General features: G+C 34.9%; 1 protein-coding gene across 2 annotated transcripts in view; it reads right to left on the bottom strand.

The window, feature by feature from the left end:
- Window positions 1–5,226: 5,226 nt before the first annotated feature.
- LOC113516658 (LIM domain transcription factor LMO4) overlaps window positions 5,227–21,036 on the bottom strand; it is a 221,564-nt gene continuing 205,754 nt past the window's right edge. For both annotated transcript variants that reach the window (XM_052901988.1, XM_026901114.3), the window contains exon 5: window positions 5,227–9,433. The gene's annotated coding sequence lies outside the window, so the exon portion shown is untranslated. The remainder of the gene's footprint in view (window positions 9,434–21,036) is intronic.

The raw sequence follows: 21,036 nt of genomic DNA, 5'->3' as shown, positions 1-21,036 counted from the left end.
TAATGGTAGCTAAAGGGTAATTTTATAATAAAAATATAAAAATATTTAATAATAATAGGTATATAAATATTTTTTTTAATAACTAGAAATGGCAAAAAAGCCGACGGACCAATTGGGTAATATCATGAACATCACTGATAATCTATGACCTCAACGGTGCTCTTGATGAATTCTTTTCTTGAGGATTATAGTATAACAAAAACTCCTCACCTTATATTTAACTGCTATATCTAACACTTCAAAACAAAGCATATTTGATTAGTGGCAAAATATGAAGGTACCCAGCAGACTTATGCAGTTTTCCTTTGATTTTTTTCTGCAATATAGAATGACAAACAAGCTGACAGCCTACCTCATGGAAAGTGGTAACTGTCGTCTATAGACATTGTGGAGTACAGGCCACATATATTATTTATAGCTATATATTATTATTTACCAAATTCGAAATTGACACGCATATCTATTGTTTCCTTTTGGCTTTCCTTTACGGCCCTAGTCTTCTAAGTTCCTTTGACTATTATATACATATTTCCAATTTCCATTTCTGATTTCCTTTGTCGCCCACAGACATGAACAGCACCTTGGACATTACAGAGTGTACTGTATCGCTCATGGTACCCTTCATGTGTTTGTTGCCATTCCTGAGGATTAAGGTGTAATGTGTGGTAAAAATATGATCAGACAAAAATAAACGAACTTTTCTATTACGACATTTGTATGCAATAAATTTAAATAACGAAAACCTACTTAAAAAACCTTATTAACATAAAATAGCTTCTTTTGTATTACTGATTGGTAACCGTCCCAGTTCTAAAATAACTGTTATCTAATTACATTACCATTATTGCATATTAATTACGATGAAAATAATTTGATCATATATTCTGAAATTCTTAATTTGTTATTATAAATTTAATTATATCTTAGACTTATAAATAGTCTCTGATTTATATAAATAAATGGGGGAGGTTTATATTTAGCAGTGGCTGGATAACGGCTGAGATAATGATGACGGTGATGATTTGTATAAAGTGTAAATTAGCGCCTGTTAGCTTAGACTTATACTTTTCAAATTCATGTAGGTGTCATTTTAAAACGATTGTCACTAATTTCGTGCTTTGAAGGGCACGTAAGGTTGTCGTTCGGTAATGTCAGAGACCTTCGTGTAAAATGAAGGCGGCCTAGAAATTTCTGACATCAGAGAGCGCTATCCTACATTATTAGTAATAATTAATTAATAGTCTATTTGTTTAAAATTCGGTTTTAGTTTTTGTTCATCATCATCATCACCATAACAGCCCATATTTGTCCACTGCTGAACATAGGTATCCTCCTATTAGTGGGTTATGCCAGTAGAAATCCTAAAAATTCTTGACATGAGAAAGCACTACCCTATACAACTAGTAATAATTAATACTGTTTTTGTTCAAACTCCAGGTTTTGTTTTTGTTCATCGTTATCATATCAGCCGTTAACTGTCACTGTTAAGTGAAGGATGATAGGTGAGTTAGCCCATCTTAACGGATTCAACAAGAATTGTTCACGATGGTTTCCAGGGGGATCCAGGCGGGTGTCGATCTAATAGGGCATACCGCTAGCAATGGGGCTGTCAAACTCCCATTGCTAACAATCCCTTCCCCCCTCCCCCCTCGTGACATTTATTATCAGGTGAGCCGTTAGTATATACACCATACTTCGTTGCATAAAAAAAAATCTAGCAGTTTTTCGCTATTTTTTGCTACAGCTCGTACTACATATTTGATGATGCGTCTGTCAAAAAGGAAGGACGCCGCGTAATTGGTCCGGCCGCCGGATAAATTCTAACAAACCCCGTTCCGTTTTCGGCGTCCTATGCGATTTAATGAGCGCCATTGAATGTGATACAAATATTTTGAGGGACGCATTCATATTTTTAATTGTGTGTTTATATAAAGATTTAAAACATATTGATAAGATTCGTCATTATGAACGATGAACATACCTACAATTTATAAAATTGTTTTTATTTAATATCTAATACAGAATAATTTTCTGAGTTTGATACTCAGCTACAATCATGTAATAATCACCAGAGGGAGACCTTGTACAAAAGTCTATTGCTTGGGTACCTCTGTCCCATTCGTGTTTCAACCGTGAAGCAGTTGTGTTTGCATGACTGTGTTTCGGTTTGAAGGGTGGGATATGGCGTGAATTTACTGGGTACAGAGGAATAACACCTGAGTTCTCAGGAATGGCAACGCGTGGGGGGGGGTATCATGGGCGAAACAGTATACTCTGTTATGTCCATGGTACTGCTACGTCTATAGGCGACGGTTACCACTTTCCATCAGGTGGGCCGTCAGCTTGTTTGCCATTCTAAGTTGTATAAAAAAAAAGTATTGGCGTATTTAAAATTATTTTCCAGGGTTCTAGTCATTTCAAAAGGCAAATTATGTATTCTCAAATATGTCCTTGTGCATTATTAAAAATTATACTCACATTCTAGGGTGGGCACCAGACAATTCTGGGGTGGGCATGGGCCACTGGGCCTCTTAAGTATACTTATAATAGATACTTAAATTTTTTTATACATAGGTGACGAACAAGCATACAGTTTATTTGATGGTAAATGTCTCTAACACTAGGGGTGTTACGTGCGCGTTTCCGACCGTGAAAAAACCTTAATATACCATTTTTGAAGAATCCCATAGATCCCACTACATAAATAAATATAAGGAATAGGTTATATTATTTCAGTTGATGAGTTTTTTTTTTGATGGATGAAAATGGTATGGTAACCCCGCCTGCGCTAACGGGATACGCTGGTGGGGCACCAGTGAATGGTGCTCGATGAGGATGAAAATAGGCCAGTTAGCCCATCATGATGAATTCATCAGGAATTAACCATGATAGTTCCCAGGGAGAACCGCGAGGAGGTCGACCTGGTTGAGTACATTGCTAGCAATGGGATTCTCAGTCTCCATTACTAACAATCCCTTTCCCTCCAGTTGATGAGTATTAATTCCACGCAGAGTTGAAATTGAGTTGAAAATAATTCTTAAGGAAAGTAACTAAGAGTTTCTTTTTTCTACTTTAGTAAGATTAAGAAGAAGAAGGAATAAAAAAGGTTGATTACGAAAAAAATATTTTTCAACTGAAATGCCATATGATAAATACGGAATAACCGTTCAACTGAATAAACACACTATTAACATGGCCTGATAAAATACCATACGACTTAGGGATAGTTATCATTTGTTCTTAATTTTTAACGTTTATTATTATTAAAACAACGCAATTTTTATTAAAGCATGACAGACAAATTCTACATCTAGTAGTAGCACTACTAGACATAATATTTGTCTATGGCGCTGTGTTAGCAACTAGTAATTGGACAAGTTTCTATGTACATTTTTTTAGTAATAGTTCTGTGTATGTAACCATAGCTATTTTAGCTATTATCGTATCATATTATCAATTTAAAAAAAAAATCTATGTATTTTCAATTTTTCAATTTAAATTCGTACCGAATTTCAATGAAAAGATGTTTCAATGTAAAGAAAAACAAAAGATAATTAAAATAAAATTAATTATTTGAATGCGCTTTTTCATAGATTGAGGATAAGTAATGTAAGCACATAGATGAGTACTATAACAATATTGCGTAGATATTTTAATTCTTACACACCTATTTTTCTACGAAAAATTCATTCTCCATTTTATCATGTTGACCATAAAAGGATTCAAGAATGCTGTTTATATAATCGTTTAATTTGCAATGTTAAACAGCTTGGACCAGATGTCTTCTTGGTTTTTAATCCAGCAAAATATTCATTAATGTATGTATTTTTTGTGGAAACAATAAGTCCGGAGTCCGCAGTTGACCATAAATTAAAATAAAATTAATATTGTGTTGCTGTTTTACAGAAAACATTCTGTTCAACAATATTAAAATTATGTTGTTTGAATTAAAAGTAAAACGACATTGTTATGAAACTGAAATTTATACGAAGAAATGATTCGTATTTTTAATTATATAAATAATTAAGAATGAGTAGGTAAAACCGTTACTTACATGATTGGTCTAAAAACATACATATTTAATTTATATTTTTTTTGTATTGCAAGAAAAAAATTTTCATATATTTATTATATTTAAAAGGTGAACATATTAATACGAGTATTATATATTGTTTAAATTACCTTATAAATTGTATACCAATTCAGTGTTGAATTTTATGGTATTTCTACTGTTTGAAATAAATCGCTTTATCATACATACATATATATCTGTCACGCTTATCTCCCATCTCCTCTTTTTTAGTTAACCATATAGCAATGTCCCACTATTAGGCAGGGGGTTTTCACATTATATATTAATACGAAATTAGTTAAAAATATCTGTAAATTACGTAATATGTAAGATGTGAATCATGTATAGGCATTAGGCATACTGCGTCACCTACGCTACATGCGTTATTACTTCTAAGAACTAATATATTATGCATATTAAAAGATGAACTAGTTATGTTCAAATTTCAAACATTAAGTTCATGGCAAAAATATATGAGATGTTAAAATCTGCCCCCACAAGTCACCAAATTCAAGAAAACCCCTACCATCGGTTTTATTAATTACATTAAGGGAAAGTTGAAAAAGGATTGTGTAATTACGATAATGTTTGCAAATCAAAATCAAATATCATAGCTATTAAGTTTTCTTTGATCAGTCGATACTTACGTTCTTACATTTTGTTTACGCTGCATAAATGTTTGCAATTGGGTATTTAGAATAAAGATCCAACGCAGAATCGTATATATATATATATAACCTATATATATGTTTATATATATATAGGTTATATATATATATATAACGGGGTGACGGCCCACCAAATGGAAAATTGTAACTATCGCCTAAAGTACCTTCTAAACTAAGAATGCACTATTAAATAATAAAAAAAAATTCAATTGTGACAAAACCGATTATTTTGATTTAAAACTATTGAACTGATTTTGATAAAATTTTTATGGGACTGAAAAAAATTTCAAATCGGTTTTACAACAGTTATGAGGTAACAAACATAAAATTGTGAATTTGAAATTGTGAATCTCTTTTTTTTCAAGTTGGTAGAAAATAAATGTTTTTCCATAGATGTAACAGACTACTCTGTAATGCTTATTGTACCTCTCATGTATGAGATTACTGAAGACCTTGTCAAGGGACATTAACAAGTAAAACAATGTATTAATTTACAAAATTTTATTTTCCTCCTGTCGCCGGCTTTCTTACGCTAGTTAAGTATGTTCTTTCTTTGTGTACTGGTAACACAGCAACTGACGTTTCACATAACAACCTGCACGGACTTAGGTTTTATTTAACACAATTAGTTGCAACGTCAAATTCCACCTAATTAATTGTTGCTTGTATTATCTTGGCTTACGAACCGATTGTGACCGCAAGTCCGTGCAGTTTCGTAAATTAAACATATAGTTAGATGGCAAGACTCACTAAACGCTAACATTATTTTTATGTCGATGTGTTCTTCAAGCATTCGTGTTTTATAATAAACAACAGCTTGACATGCTTTGTTTTTTAAATGATAAAATAAATAATTTGAGTAAGTTGTTAGTTGTGTTTATGGAAAGTTGGGTTGGAAAATAAATATATATTCTATCTTACATTTTAATATTACAGTCGTGAATGTAAAAATAATTATTTAAAAGTAATACAATAGCCATTAAGATACTCGGGCTAACTCCAAATGGAAATTAGATGTTCGATAGTTCTATAACATTGATTAAAACAAATAAACTTTATATTTTGAGTGAGAGCATGATTGTAACACATCGACATTCAATAAACAAATCGTTTATATTTCAATAGGTAGATACGATAACGGAATACATGTATGAATATTTAATGATTCATATAATGTATAAGTAGATTTTATATACAATAAGGAATGTTAGCGTTTGAGATTACTTACATAGTATGACTGTATATATTTTAAATTGAATTTAACAAATTTATTTGATGGTAAAACATAGATAATTATGTACAGAGACCAATAGTTATTTTTTTTTATGGAAAGTTGGCATCAAAATTATTGCTACGAAGTTTTGCGTCCAAATTTTAGGTACAAGATGTGTCTACTTAGATCTAAATGTTTACACTAATATGTACATTTAAAACGAATAATAATAACGGGCTATTAAAACTAATAACAGCTCGTTGTTTATACACGAAATAACAAATTTATTCGAGAAAAAATATTTACATAGCAAGATTGCAAATCACAGAGATGAGTGCGCAAGAAACACAGTTGATGTTATGAACAAAGTTTTAATTAAGTAATTATTTATCAAATGGTACACTCACTGGCAAGAAGCATTATTTACTTATATCCGCACTTATGAGTACCTAATGATACAAAGACATAACATGGTATTTGTCTGGAGATATAATTAATAGTATCCAAAGGCTTTTTCTGTGCAAAGGCAAGTAACAATAAAAAATTGAGTGGGTAATACTCACGCGATATTTAATTAGTTCCAGCTCTTCAAATAAATTATTTATTTTCTCATTAATTCTTAATGATACAATAAAAGCGGGCACAGCTCACAATCATTGTTAATTAAAAAATAATTAATTATTTTTTATAAAAAAATGAACATAAAATAATATCTATATCATTACTAAAATAGATTTGCTTAAAGTTATTGCTCTGAGGGTTCGAAATATATTTGACAATGAAACACACAGTCCGCTTGAGATCGGCTTGCACTCGAGTTTCGAAATGTATCAATGCAAATTCTTAATGTCAAATATAAAATATTTCCATAGAGTCGACTGCAAGTGTAGTTCCTTCTCACTTATTTTTATCACTAAGGTGTTTGTTAGCATGCTGTATTCCTTTACGGTGATATAAGATTTCATACTACAAGGGTCGACAAAGTATGAATGATCTCTTTGATATTACATTGAGTTGTACTGATCGGTTATCATCAGGCGGACTGTAAACTTAATTATCATCTTCGATGTATAAAAAATGTTTGTGTTCAGTGCTCGCTCCAACCAACAAGAAAGTTCATTGTTCCATCACAATTATTTCTACAAAAATTAAAATTCAGGCAATGTTTGTATGTAGGTTGTCACAGTATATTTACTGTGGGGGAAGGGATTTTAAGTAATGCGAACTATCAGTCCCATTGCTAGCAATATGCCATGTCAGGTCGACTTCTTCGTGGTTTCCTTTGGAAACCATCGTGCTGAATTTTAGATGTAGGGGAGACTGGGGCTGGTTGTGCCAGGGGTACGTAGTTACAGTGGCAACAGCGGCGAAACAAGGAAAGATACAGTTACGTAAGAAAGACATAAATAACGCCACCATTACACCGCTCACACGGCGCGAGAGCTAGCAGCGCCAGAGTTTTCGTGAATGGAGTACATATGTATCGGTAATAAAACAGCAGGTTGGTAAAAATTTCTATTTTTAGTAAAATTGTCTACAATCTGTTTTCCAAATAATCAGAGAGTCTGGTATTATTATTGCGCTTTAATGGTTACTTTTTACGATAAAACTACGTTTGTAAAGTTGTATTCATTTGTGTTTTTAATACTTAACTTCAAAAGATCAATTTTAGCGTTGAGGCTAAAGGTAACATTTGTTCGGGACAGGTTGTGAAATATCATTCTCTACCCCGTGGTTTTTCTTTCTAATTGATATAATTTATAATTTATTGTTATTGACGGACTGTTTTATTACTGACAGACCTATAGAGGATACTAATCCAATTACTGGATATTCTAAGGATATTGAAAATATTTTTTATATCCTTTGGCATGCAAATATTTGGCCTTATCCGAAAGCAGCTGCCAGAAAAACTGAGATAACGCAACGGAAAACTCACAAATTCGCTATCTTAATTGATACGCTGGAAAAAAAACTTTAACATGGAACAGAAGAAGATTAAATCAAGTTCAGGAAATATAGATAAACAAAATATCAAGAAGATAAGAGAAGCAACTAAGTAAACAAGAAAGTTAACAGTAAGGAAGAAGGTACTACATGAAACTGATGAAGAAAGCATAGAAGAGGAATATTTTCGTCTGATATGTTGTGACCCATTTGATACCGAGAAAGCGAGTGAAGAAAGGGTAGTGTGTTTTGTTTGTAAAAATTGGTCACATGTCAAATGTATTCAAGGAAATATTACACACTACTGTTTGAACTGCGCAAGTGACTATTCAGACGATAGTGATTGAACTGCTTCTTTTCCTTGTAGGACCTTTTAATTTTATTTTTAATTATTTTTTTTTTTAATTTTTGAGTTAATGTAACTTATGTTAATTCGTTTTAAGTTTTTGCTCGATAAAGAAGTTTTTTTTTCTTATACGTGAGAAATAATCAACGTTTTGTTTTTCTTATTATAAAACTCATCCCCGGTCTCCCCTATTTATCACGATAGTCTAACTGACCTGTCTTTTCGGTTTTACATATAATTTCTCACTGCTGCTCCACCATACCGTTAGCGCAAGCGGAGTTACCATCCCATTATCACTCATTCAAGAAAAAAAAGTAATTCTACTGAAGATATTCGTAATATTTAATTTAAAAATTAATCATGACTGTTTTGTGTTAAAGAGGATCCATCACTACATGCATACAGTGCCAACAATTTTAAATTTATGTTACAAATTTTATTATTATTAGTATATTTTAAATTTTCAATAAGTTATTGATATTTGAGTAACATTCAATTATGTTGTTCGATGAATCTTTTTAATAAAATAAATTATTTAAAGTAATAAACATTATCTTATGAAAGTTTTCTAGCAACCTATATTACATTTCCGTGCTCTGGATCCAAAAGGAATCCCCTTTGCTTTAGATATGCCATTGTCACTTTCTCACACGTACATCTCATTATCACTTTCTTTACAGCAACAACATTTTACAGACCAACCCTTAAGTACCAGTTAAATGGAAATTTCCATGTAGCGAGTAAAGTTTTTACATAAATTGCCATTTTCACAACCGAAATTAAATATGTAGTAGGTACTAAAGTATATAATTTAACAGTTCAATAACTGCAGAAAAATTATTACTCACTGATTAACATTGGGAATGAGTAGTAATAATTCTGCTACGGCTTATTTCAACAGTCTAGGACACAACACTTCACTCTGCCTCTGCGTCACTGGCTGGAGACGGAAGTTGAGGCTTGAGGGATGTGGCGATTGTTAAATCGAGTGCTGGTTCTTGCAACCCAGGCGTACTCGGCGGATGAAGGCTCTGAGCACCCATTTGAGATCGCACGTAATGCTGGGACGTCGAAGCCCCGTCGAGCTCCGAAGATGAGCAGGCTGCCATCGTCGGAGGCGTCCAGCAAGCAGCGCTCGAAGGCTCAGGTTTCATTCCCGTCGCGCTGAGGTAAGAACACGCCATCATCTGCAAATAAATACTGCATGTTAAATGAGCAAAAAATACAAATGATCTTTACAATTACGTAGATTGTTCGTGTTATCTCCAGAGTAGATTGGAGTAAAAACAGAACTTACATAAATAATGAAATATGTAGTATTATGAGATGAGAGGCTAAAGAATTTGCGGGTGGTGCGGAGGGAGGCTGTTTCTCTAATCACGCTAATAGCCAATGCGCAGCTTCCCCTCCCTGTGCGGTCTTGCCTTAGCTCGCTCCAAGGAGGCTTTCACACTAATCGAAGTGAGCGCAGGAGCAGAGCAGTTTTGGATAAATCGTATCACACGTCCGCTACTCCGACACTTTCCGCCCCATAAACAACTTCTCGCATTTACACAAAGTTTAGAGTTCACTTTAAGAAAAATATACCTATAAAAGTAACACATGAAAATTTTTCAGCTAGTTTAGTGATCAAAATGTGTTATGAGTTTAGAATGTTAAACTGTTGTAGGAAAATTAGCTTGTCCTAAACGTGTTTATTTTGGTTTTTGATGTAGTTTCTTATACGATAAATCCACGTGCCCTATATCCATCCGAAATATGAAGCAAGCAGTTATTCATGAATTAGAAAAAAAATCAAAGAGTCGCAGTCAGATTTTTCGTTTTCTGCTAATTTTGTTTTTTTTTTTTTTTTAGGTGATATGACACAAAGTTAATACATAAAATTTATCAACACGGCCGTCGTCAGCATTGAAATAAGATTTTTAAAACGAATGGTTCTGTTCTCTTCAAATTGCCGGTATGCTTATAATTTATTGTTAGGCAGGTATAATCTTTTGGCAAATTACCAGTTATAAGACCGCACGTTCTCCAATACATCTTGAAGAAATTGCAGCCAAAGCATTTAGTAGCTATATATCATGGCGTCGGTGCAGGCCGTTGGCTGCGTCTATTTTTCACACATAGTCTGCGAAATTGATCGTGTTAACGTTACGAGAGTTTGGTTGTTACGAGTCGGACGCTTTTTAATTGATTTTTTATATTATATAACATCACTTAGATACTTTGGATATGGATTACATATCTTTGAATAAGGATAGAATACTAGCGACACACTCCGGTTTCACACGGGTGTAATTTATTACAAAACATTGAATTTATACACTTAATAACAGTTTAATTATATTGTATTGTATATAGAAACCATCCGTAAAAATACATCAATATGACAATGAAACCTTTGTTAAATTCTGTTGTTTTAGAGGATGTAAACGAAGAAACAGATGGACATAGCGACATTGTTTTGTACTATTCATAGATATGTAAGTATAATCTGGTAGTGTAATGTATTATACCTATGACACGATTTTATATATATAAAGCTATGTCCGTCTGTTTCTTCGTTTACTTCCTCTAAAACAACAGAATTTACCATATTTTATATATAATATACCTAGAAATGCACAAGATACTTTTCGTATTGTGAAGCGAATAGATTTGTATTTGGTACTTGTTATATTGTACGATAGTTACATAGTTAATGTGCCGAACAAAAGCCGCTACACAATTGGCATAGTTCGTGGTAACAGCTGCTCGCGTATACGGAGTGTTCTAACAATGATATTGTAACTTTAATATTTATTGCACTTGATCAACTCGGGTCGTGCTACGTAGTGCGACGTCACCTATAACACTATTACATATTTATATGTGACCGAAATTAAAAACATGAATGTTCATGCATAAATTTATGAAGGGACCCAATCTGCGTCTAGTCTATAAACAAGCAGAACTTAATTAACTTGACGCCATTGTACGTCGGGACATAAACCCTTATAAACGTTTCGGTTAATATGTTTAAGCGTTGGTATTGCTTTAGGAGACCTAAACTCTTCTGTGAGAGTGTACAAACGCTAGAGGCAGCAGCGGCGGCGCTCCGGCCGAGTCCCGGAGCACGAATGAATTAGTGTTGTTGTGTTGTGACCGGCTAGCCGGCTAGCGGCTGCGGCGGCGTGGAGGGTGGCCAGCAACCCCGCCACCATCACACTGGCGGGGGGCATGTTGCGATTAAAATATAATTAGGAGCTCGGCAATTGTTTCGCCATCGAGCCAGGTGGCTCGGCTCAGGCGGCTAGGTAAATTAAATAGCCGTATAGGGTTTCCAATTACGCTCGCTCGACGGCCGCGGAAAACACGCTTATTGCCTAATAATAGAACCGAGGGGAACAATATGAGGATCTTGTATAGTTGATTAATTATTTCACGCTGAGCGCGGGCTCGTTTATGTTAAAAATTGCACCGGAAATAGTGTGTTCGGGGTCGATACAGTACGCAGGTGTAGCGTCGTATTAATTACAATCGGAAAGACAGTGCTGTGTAATAAATCACATTCAACCTAGAGCATACTTTCAGTATTAATGAATTCAAACGGGCCGCGATAATTGCGTACCTAATTACGGGCGGACGGAGCTGTCTAATTTATCACTGTCGGATTATGAATTAGGAATGGCGTTAATTAAACATGCATAATATTTGTGGTGGCTACACACAGCGAAGTGCGCCATTGTCGTGAGCTATGGCGCCGCGCTCCTCGCCGCGGTCCACGGGCACCGGAACAATTGGATTTCAAACTATTACGGACGCTATTGAAACTTAACGAATACGCTACTGCCTGTATGTGAAACAATATTGTTGACAATCACAATTATGGAATTAGAGTTGTGTGAAAACAGATGAATAAGTTTAATCTTTTATAAATCTTGCGGTGTTTAACTGTACTATGTTTTTGTTTGTTACGATCTCTAATATAAACTGTAACTCAGTGCTTTTATGTTCTATTAACTTTTACATGCGTCTTTGTTCGCGTCATTGAGACATGTTTAATAACCGGGATAAAATTAACCTATATCCTTCTCCATCCTATAATAACCATAAGTATCTATATACCAAATTTCATTGTGATTGGTTAAAGAAACTTAGTTTCACATTTATAATATTAATAAGAATTTACTAACGCTAGAATGTAAAGAGCCTTGCATAGAGAAAAATAAATTAACTGTCTTTTGACTGCTGGATAACATTTTCTATTGACATGTGTTTTGGGAATTGTCAAAATATCAGTCTTGGAGGAAGAGTCCTCCATTTTTTATTATGTGTCTTTTTTTTTATTTATTTATTAAAGGTATACACAACAGGTTACAATCAATAACATTATAGACATTACATAAAGATAATAGATTGAACTAGATTGAGACCCAGACAGGTGTACACACAGCATGGTTAAAGCAGTCGGCAAACAATGTTAAATTATAAAGTTATATAAAGAAAGCATATGAATTTGGTAAATAACAGTGAAGTACATGCAAATAATAAAAATACATAAAGATATGGATACGTTTACTGGTTACCACTGCTAGGATCATAGATGATCATTATAATATGCATATGCTTTTAAGGGACTATTTTAGCAATACAACTGAACATATTTCATAAAAGGACAAACAATTTAGAGTTTCTCATACTAACTTGACATTTAGACAAGTCACGCTATATGGAAGATTAAACGTTTTTCGCTTGTTGAAACATGTTTTACCTTTATAAGTAAAAACTATTGAAAAATAAATAGCAAATCATCATCATCATCTTATATATCAGCTATTACCTTTCTACTGCTGAATATAGGCCTTCTCCATAGACTGAAACGACTGCATTCCAAATGGCAGTTTTTTTATACAACTTAGAATGGCAAACAAACTGATGGCTCACCTGATGGAAAGTGGTAACCGCGACGGTAGACATGAGTTGTACAATGGACATAACAGAGTATATTGTTTCGCCCGTGATATCCTCTATCCGTTGCCATTCCTGAGAACTCAGGTGTTATTCCTCTGTACCCTGTAAATTCACGCCTATCCCACCCTTCAATTCGAACACACAGCCATGCAAACACAACTGCTTTACGTTTTAAACACGAATAGGACAGAGGTACCCAAGCAAACGACTTTTGTACAAAGTCTCCCTCTGATAAGTTTATAATTGGGAGCGATTTGCCAGTTGCTACGCTTTGCAGGCGGGTTGACAACAGCATTCTGGCCTTTAATGATGTTCTACATTAGACATTGCTGCCCATCCTTCAACTATTTAGTTCTCTTAGTTGCCTTTTATGACACCTACGGAAAAAGAACGGGTGGCCTATTCTATGCCGGGGCTACACGGCTAAATATAATAAGACATAATGTAGTATGGTAAAAGGAGGTCAGGTATGTACTATAAGGCGTAATCGTTAAGGGTCAGGCATACCTGTAGCTGGGATTACTGTAGGTCGTGTTGACTGCCCCTTAAACTACACTTAATGATCGATATTTGATACCGCGATGCGATAGCTTTGACTAGCTAAACGTGACAATTATGTTCAACCGCAAATGGTAAACTAGGTCTTTTATTGTTGACAGTATATTTCTTGAATTTTCAGTGTCACAGTACAGCGATCAGCCTAACCGTATTGTAGTTTTTTTTTTGGTTTTGTGTATCAATTTCTTTTATTTCATTTTATATCACATTTGTAATAAACCTATTTATAAATTTTAATTTAATTAAGACGGGGCTAGCCATTATACACAGCTATATCGTCATAGTCGTAGAATACTAATGGATCTGACAAACATTAAATATATATATGATATGCTCATTAAGTTAGATATATTAATTTCAGATTGCTTGGCGAAATATTGGCATGTCTATGTCTTTCTTATAATACCCACTAACGATCCCTGTAGCTCTGTCGTACTGTTAGGTTCGATTCTTAGTCTAGTTAATATTGGAAATAAAGTTTTTATATTGACTTCTCAATGAGTCATGAGAACATGACTCATTGAAGATGTTTCTTCTAAAACACAAACTGATGTAATTTCGATTGATTTGAGAAATAATATATTAGCAGTTATCTTTATTTTTACTACTGTACAATAATTTACATAGATGATTAAAGTTATTCATAAGTTTATACGAAATTTGATTTCGATTAATATATGATTACATTACATTGATCAATAAACACAATTTAATCCAAGAAAAGTCCATGCACACGTTCCATATAATATCACAGTTGAATGGAAAGCTCAGTTCACAATAGTCCATCGGTATTCCATTAACTAGTAAAGTAAACACGGGCCGCATCCGGACTCTAACTCAATACAGAACGATTCCCGGGGAACGATACTCGCTGTCGGCCGATTTGGGACATTTCTATTCGATTGTAACAACACTGTTTATATTGGGTCCCGACAGCCGCTCCCACATAGACTTTCGCGAGACAATGCAAGACTGGGTCTAAATAATTTAATAGTTGTAGGCGTGTGTCGCGTGGAGCCGTTGGCAAATAGTCGGCCGATATTGCGTCCGGCTCGAGTTTGGTCTGTAGGCGCCGAGTGCTCGCTTATGAGGTTTGGACCTCCTTACCGTACGTGCGGGGAATAGAATATTAATTAAGTGCTGAATACACAAAACAATTTACTTTCAATTTGAAATATTGAAAATCAGTATTATCTGTAATTAACAACTTACGAGTAGGTATATAATATGGTTTATCTATATGGTATTATACATATTAAGATATCTCACGATTATGAGACGTAAAATGTAGCGATGTATGCAAATTAATTAGCCATGTATCGATTTTGTCTCTGAAATACAGTAGTAAAACTTTCGGTCTGATATGTAAATACATTTTTAATTTTATAAATTCTATAACATCAAGTCGTCAATTATATAAAATCTATAACATCAAGTCTATTGTTTTTGTCTATGCTGTTTGTTTAAAAAGTTTAACTAGAAGAAACTTAGTCATCGAGATATTAGATAGAGATCTTTTTACACGATATTTCTCTACGTAGTTTCAGTATAATAAATGACCTTTCAGCAGAAAGTTGGCTAATAACCTTGAGACATCTAATATGGTTATATAAGAGACTAATTCTCGTAATACGTAAATGCCGTAAACAGTCGCCCAATAAGATATGCCATGGTAAGATATAAGAGTGATAGTGAGCGTTTGGCTCGGGCGGGCGGTAATAAATTAGGGCGAGCGAGGGCGGGCGGTGTCGCGTGCGCGGCGGCCGTTTGTCGCGTCGCGTGCGCGCGCGCTCATTGCTTATTCATGCGGGCGCGGCACGCACACCGCCGCGCCGCGCTGTACGTCGCTCCGCGTACCGCGGTGGCCACGTACGCCATCTCACTGACCACATTAATCATCGTTCACATCTTCCTTCACTGATAAACGTTTATTTCCACGTCAGCACTCGTCTTTACTGCGACAACTCCATAAAAGACTAAACAAATCAATACGCAACTTGATTTATGTTGAAACGTACGATAAGCAAGTACCACTGTGTACCGCTCATTTACAAAGGCAACTACCGCAAATGTTCACTTGTGCGTAAGTGGCGTAGTAGTGTAATTTATGTGGGTACTTAAGAAAACTTTAAAGAAGTCTTAGTGACTTTCGTCAAAGGGTTTTGCATAATTCCCGATAACGAGCATTCGAGTCGCTCTTACTTCAAAGCTGCCGTTTCTGTTACAGTTTATTAATAATAAAATTTGGTCGGGTTGTCGGTGGCTGCGGGCGCGGGTCCGGGCGGGCGCGGGCTCGGGCGCTGTAACGAGCGTGGACCGCGCTCGTTATCGGGCTCCGGCCGGCCAGCGCCGCGGAAAATTCGCCCGAAACTGACGCGCGTGAAAATTTAATGAACGGCCGGACGCTAGTTAACTAAAAGGTAAAGTGCACCCTCTTGACGTGTTCGGTAAATATTAATAGTGAGTGTGCTAGCGTGCGCCATTAAAAATGCACGAGTCCGCGGACACGGCAGTGAGCGGTGGCCGGCGTCGGTCGCCTTCATTAGCCGCTTTACTCGCGTCCCCTTCTCAAAATTAACCTCCGTTTGCCTTAAGCCGGTTCGCACGCCTCGTCCATCACAAACTATGTCTCAATTAGCCAACTACTAGTCGAAGCAAAAGACATTTCCAGCTACGCTTTAGAGTACGTCTATCCAGACATCTAATAGCCAACTTCCTCTAGTTTCGAACACTTTCCGAGAACAAGTTTCACTATCTGAACCATTTTAAAACTCTTACGGCCGCTATTAAGGATAATAGAAATTGTCTGGCTGAAACGATGCGTCAAAGAATTATATCGGAGTGCGAAATGATACAAGTTTAACTAGTCTAACAACAAATTTCTTCTAGGAAATAGATTAGTTAGTGCAGTTATCAGTTCTTTGAAACCATTTGTTATAAGAAAAAGAAGTTATTGTTTCTTCAATACGTCATTTACTACAATTTTCTAAGAGAGTTATGCTATTACTTTATACTCTATTATATGCTATAATAGATCTACTGTTAACGTCTAATATGATTATAAACTGTCACACTGGTGAACACAGGCCTCCTCCATAGACTGTCGTAAGGAACCGTTCTGAGCCATTTCATTATTACCCATAAAAAAACCATCCAACAATTTCGATTTCAGTATTCGGAATATTACATTATAAATATAATTGTTAAATCTTTATAAAAGGGACATTGTGCGATTAATGCAACATCTGGCAGAATTCTGTGTGCTTAAATTAGAGAGGCGGCTCTACGAGGCCGCTAAATGCGTAGAGGGGGTGATATTTGTTACGCAGTAATGAGGATCGTTAATTATGTATAGGAAGGTGCGTCGCCGTTTCAATTCAGAATGGTTGTGTCGTGGACTCTCGCGAACGAGGTCAAGGGTTCGCGACAGTACCCCGAGGGGCTTCCAAATTAATGAGACACTCCTTTGTAATAAAGAAATAACAAGAATTGCTCACGCGAAGACTTCGGTGTCATTAGAGACGTTGCGAAGTCTTGAGTAGTAGCGCTCCGCCTAAACAACTCGGGTATCTACCAAAAATTTCCAAACGAATCTGTGAGGACATCTGAAAACTTTAACGTGGGCTGCTGTACGTTATCAGTAATGTTCTATATATTGATATATATTTTTATTTAGCTCTATAGCGGTAAATTAATATTTTATGCAACTTAGCCTGGCTTATATATTTATTATATATAACATTAATTGAATTGGGTATTCCCAACTCGAAACTAATTAATTAAATTTAATTTCACTAATTCATACAAGTGAACAGATATTCCAAAAAATGATTTTGTAAGTTCTATTATGCTAGTCGAAGATACAAAATAATTTTTGAAGGTTCGTATAAACTGCGTAAGTTTTCATATAAACTTCGCATTTATGTCATAGATTTAGCGTGAAAAGTTAAATTATTATTTTGAGGTTGCAACAATTTTCGTGAGTCATGTTATTCAGATTCAGGAATAATATGACTGATTTTATTATGTATAATCTTTATTAATATTATAAATGACATATTTGAAATTATCTAATTGACAGTTTTCTAATTTTTTGTGTCGGTATGTCAGTGTCGGTCTAGCGGTGTCGGCGTGTCAGTGTCGGTGTGTCGATGTCGGCGACGCGTCACGGGCTCACGGCTCATATTACCAGAGGCAGGGTAGATTAGAGAGGGTAGCAGCGGCCGGCCCCGGAGGCCTGCGGGCGGGTTTCTAAGTCTCGGCTAATTGGATGAACCGCCAGCCGGCCCAATTAGCAGCACCGTTGTGATTCATTTTAATCGTGCGCCCTTATCAGTGCACCTCGACGCGAACTAGAGCAATTTTAGACATGTACATACATGAGTATACAATATTCGCTGGTTCTCTATACATCATACTTAATAGTACACTTACATATAGTTAAACATAATATATTTTAATAATTACTGAACTTTATTTTCAATATCTTTTTGTTTTAAGATACAGTTTGAGTAGTAGAGGCCTAAAATAGTAGTAAAGAATGTTGTTATAGTAATTATAAATATAAAATAAAACAACTAACCTTAAAAATAATATATCTGTTGTTAACTACAATCAAATTAAGGTAACATTAAACAGGATAGACCTAAACCAATATCGGTGTTAGAGTAAATAATAGAGGGTAGTAGGGTTACCACACGTCGGCGCGTGACGGATAGTCTCGGACCATAACGTGCGTGGAGAACTAACGGCGCGTACGGGAATTAATCAGGACCGTTTTCATCTTAAGACAAATTCAATTATTTTATGTATTAATTAAATTCTAATTTGTATGACTGTATTTGAATTTCGAACGATTATATCCAGCCTGGATTGTAAATGAATGGATGTGACTTTTAACGATTAATTGAGAATACTCGTATTAATTTTAAAATGAATTGAATAAACAATTTAATTTATCATTATAAATTATTGATATGTTAATCATGATTCTTCTTTAGAAAGATATCGAAGTTAGATTAAATTTATAATTTAGAAACAAAAAAGGTGATTAAGTTGATTGAAAAAAATTTAAAATGTCCTCTTATACTTTACATATTGTATAAACTTTATAAATTAATTTAAATAAATTCAAAATAAAATTATAAATTAGCTAAATTAATAACTTATTTCTACCATTGCTAAAAACTAAATAATTTGCAAATATTTTTTATTAGCATGGTTTATTAAATATGAGTATATTAATTATATTAAAATATTCCAAGGTTCTATTAATTTGAGCATAAGTACAATTCGTAACTCCCCATCATGACTTGTTGTAATTACAGAATACCTTTTTTATAATAACATTAATATGATATTTAGGTAAACCTGTATCCGATTTCTGCTGCATTATTTCATAAGAGATTCATTGAGGAATCACAGCACTGGCAAAGTTTTAAGTTCCATATAAAAAAAAAAACTACTTGTATCTCACGACTTCGCCCGTAGTTGTATCGTAATATCGAATAGCCTAAAATCTTCCTCAAAAAATGAGCTATCAAATGCAAACAGAATTTTTCAAATCCGACTGGGGTAGCTAGAGCTACTCTACTCTCTAGAGAGTAGAGTAACTCAAACAAACAAAATCTTCTTTGTTAGTATAGATGTACATTTTTACGCAATCTAATAGAGTGTTGAAAATATTAGAGATATACAGGTAGTATTATACTGAATAGTGAATATTAATATACAGGCTGATACTTTTTCATCAGTCGAAATGCATTCGATTGGAGCCACACCAAGTTGAGGACGTGTCCATAACCAGCGCATGTTTACAAAACACAAAACAGCGAGGCGCGGTGCGAGAGGGATGACAAGAGAAACCACTTCCGCGATGAGATGGCGCACTTCCTGTGATTGAGGGTTGCTGCCTCCCCCCTCGCTCTGCCTGATCGGTCCGTAATCATTGCACACAAACTTCTACATCAATTTTTTTGCTGTTGGCTAATTTATTATGGCCATTAAAGACAGCCATGAGAAATTATTTATATGTAAACAATGTTTTCTTTGTCAAAACAGAGAAAAGAATGGACGTGAGACTGACTATTTTAATACGTAGATTAGGTATCTAAATACTTATAGGTAGTAGTAAAAAAATAAACAATTATGATCATCTTAAAAAACAAAAATATATTTAGAATGCTATGCATGTTTTAGTTATATGTGTGAAGCTCTCAACTTTACGTATTAATTATACAGGAATTAATGAAGCAACGCAACGAAATGCTCAGGTATTAAGCAAATATTATGTTTATAAACATTCACGTTAAACGAACACGCTTAACAGTCGTCGACGCCACTGAATGCGGTACAGTGTAATTTCCAGTGCATCCCATTCCCATCTCTCTCGCTCAGCTAAGTAATGACTTAGATCCATTCCCGGATAAATAGCAAATTGAATGTGTGCCCCTCCGATGGCATACGGCCCCTGTTTGTGCCAGGCTTTAGCTATCTTTTGCTGATACAATTGTCCAAAAAGTATTTTTGTAAGTACTTTGACATTTTTTATACACACGGGTTAGAGAAAAAGGACCGATCTAATGTACTAGCAATCTCTACCCACACATCTGTATTTCTCAATAAAATAATTCTGTATTAATATAATTAATATAAAAAAAAAATATCTGTCCTAGAATGTAATTGATGTCTAATTTATTTAGTTTCAAAGGCACAATTAAATACCTGATTATGTATTATTCTGATTTTTAAAATGATGATTATTAGATAATAATACAATTAAGTTCAATCCATTTTTGAAATAGAAATGCAATTGGATTATATTATAGTTCAGTCACTAAAGCGAAAAACTGGTAATTTCACATTTAACAGCACAGTTAAAACTATGTTTTAAAAACTAATTCTCGGATGGGTATGGCGGACCGCGTCGATAACCTGCTAGTATTTACAATGTTTTTCGTCGGTCGTATTTTTTGGCTTGTTTTACGGTCGGGGAATATGAAAAGTTTTGAGAGGCTCTCGTGGAGAGGCGTAAAGGCGGTTTACGATGCGTCTTCAAGTTGAATGCGCCACATGTTCGCGTGTACCACTGAATTTCCACGCGGTATAACCGCATTACACGTGCTACGACCTGACCATGAAAATTTTAAACGTCTCGCCCAAACTAAAAGACGAGCTGAGTAGAGCTGTATACCACGAAGGAACTACCGCATAATATGAGACTCCCAATTTTAAAAGGAATATCCGCATGTTTCGTTAAAACCGAGATCTTTTTAACACTGCA

The sequence above is a fragment of the Galleria mellonella genome, unplaced genomic scaffold (assembly GCF_026898425.1).
Source record: "Galleria mellonella isolate WM207_F2 unplaced genomic scaffold, CSIRO_AGI_GalMel_v1 utg83, whole genome shotgun sequence".
NCBI classification, from domain to species: domain Eukaryota; kingdom Metazoa; phylum Arthropoda; class Insecta; order Lepidoptera; family Pyralidae; genus Galleria; species Galleria mellonella.
This window is presented reverse-complemented; position numbering and strand designations above follow the sequence as displayed.